Here is a 2633-nt window from a genome sequence, read left to right as displayed (position 1 = left end):
AGTGGTAAGAACGGAAATATTAAAACGTCTGGAAGCAGGTATAATCTATCTTATAACTGATAGTAGATGGGCAAGTCCTGTTCATTGTGTCCCTAAGAAAGGAGGTATTACTGTTGTTCCTAATGATAAGAATGAACTTATTCCACACAGAATTGTTACAGGCTATAGAATGGTAATTGATTTTAGAAAATTAAACAAAGCAACTAGAAAAGATCATTACCCTCTGCCCTTTATTGATCAAATGCTAGAAAGATTATCTAAGCACACACATTTTTGCTTCCTTGATGGATATTCTGGTTTTTCACAAATACCCATTTCTCAACCTGATCAAGAAAAGACCATTTTTACTTGTCCTTTTGGAACTTATGCTTATAGACGTATGCCTTTTGGTTTATGCAATGCACCTACTACCTTTCAAAGATGTATGACTGCTATATTCTCCGACTTTTGTGAAAAGATTGTTGAGGTTTTCATGGATGACTTTTCTGTTTATGGGAAGTCTTTTGATGATTGTTTAAGCAATCTTGGACGAGTTTTGCAGAGATGTGAGCAAACAAATCTTGTCTTGAAAAGGGAGAAGTGCCACTTTATGGTTAATGAAGGTATTGTTTTGGGCCATAAAATTCTGAAGTGGTCTTGAGGTGGACAAAGCTAAGGTTGATGCAATTGAGAAAATGCCATGTCCTAAAGATATCAAAGGTATTTGTAGTTTCCTTGGTCATGCTGGTTTCTATAGGAGATTTATCAAAGACTTTTCTAAAATTTCTAGGTCCCTTACAAATCTTTTGCAAAAGGATATTCCTTTTGTTTTTGATGATGATTGTTTAGAATCCTTCGAAACACTCAAGAAAGCCTAAATTTCTTCACCTATTTTTCAACCACCTGATTGGAACTTGCCTTTTGAAATTATGTGTGATGCTAGTGATTATGCTGTTGGTGTTGTTCTAGGATAAAGAGTTGATAAGAAACTAAATGTTATTCATTATGCTAGTAAAACTGTAGACAGTGCACAACGAAATTATGCTACTACTGAAAAAGAATTTCTAGCAGTGGTGTTTGCTTGTGATAAATTTAGATCTTACATTGTTGATTCTAAAGTTATTGTTCACACCGATCGTGCTGCTATAAAATATCTTATGGAAAAGAAAGATGCTAAACCTAGACTTATTCGTTGGGTTCTCTTGCTACAAGAATTTGATTTGCATATCACTGATAGAAAAGGAGCGGAGAACCCCATAGCTGATAACTTGTCTAGGCTTGAAAATGTCCTTGATGACCCACTACCTATTAATGATAGTTTTCTTGATGAGCAGTTAGCTGCAATAAATGTTTCTCATAATACTCCTTGGTATCCTGGTTATGCTAATTACATTGTTGCTAAATATTTACCACCTAGTTTCACATACCAACAAAAGAAAAAATTCTTCTATGATTTAAGACATTACTTCTGGGATGACCCACATCTTTATAAATAAGGAGTAGATGGTATTATTAGACATTGTGTACTTGAGCATGAATAGGGACAAATCCTATGGAAATGTCACTCCAAAGCTTTTGGAGGACATCATGCGGGAGACAGAACTGCTCACAAGGTATTGCAATCTGGATTTTATTGGCCTACTCTCCTCAAGGATGCTCATAAGTTTGTCTTATCTTGTGATGAATGTCAAAGAATAGGTAATATCGGTATGCGTCAAGAAATGCCTATGAATTATTCACTTGCTGTTGAACCATTTGATGTTTGGGGATTTGATTTCATGGGACCTTTTCCTTCCTCTAATGGGTATACTCATATTTTGGTTGTTGTTGATTATGTTACTAAGTGGGTAGAAGCTACTCCAACTTGTAGTGCTGATCACAACACCTCTATTAAAATGCTTAAGGAAGTTATTTTCCCAAGGTTTGGAGTCCCTAGATATTTAATGACTAATGGTGGTTCACACTTTATTCATGGTGCTTTCCGTAAAATGCTTGCCAAGTATGATGTTAACCATAGAATTGCATCACCTTATCATCCTCAGTCTAGTGGTCAAGTTGAACTTAGCAATAGAGAAATAAAATTAAATTTTCAAAAGACTGTCAATAGGTCCTAGAAGAATTGGTCTAAGAAATTAGATGATGCACTTTGGGCTTATAGAATAGCGTATAAAAATCCTATGGGTATGTCTCCTTATAAAATGGTTTGTGGATAAGCTTGTCATTTGCCTCTTGAGTTTGAACATAAAGCTTAGTGGGCAATTAAAGAACTCAACTATGATTTCAAACTTGCTGGTGAGAAGAGGTTATTTGATATTAGCTCATTAGATGAATGGAGAACGCAAGCTTATGAAAATGCCAAATTATTTAAAGAAAAAGTTAAAAGATGGCATGATAAAAGAATCCAAAAGCGTGAGTTCAAATTTGGAGAATATGTTTTTTTGTACAACTCTTGTTTCAGATTCTTTGCAGGAAAACTCCTCTCCAAATGGGAAGGACCCTATGTTATCGAGGAGGTTTATCGATCTGGAGCTATCAAATAAATAATGCCGAAGGTACTAACCCGCAGGTTGTTAATGGGCAACGAATAAAACATGATATCTTAGGTACGCCCATTAATGTTGAAAGCAATATTATCCAAACTATGACACCGGAAG

The sequence above is a fragment of the Triticum aestivum genome, chromosome 2D, assembly GCF_018294505.1.
Source record: "Triticum aestivum cultivar Chinese Spring chromosome 2D, IWGSC CS RefSeq v2.1, whole genome shotgun sequence".
NCBI lineage: Eukaryota > Viridiplantae > Streptophyta > Magnoliopsida > Poales > Poaceae > Triticum > Triticum aestivum.
Note: the sequence above shows the minus strand (reverse complement) of the source record.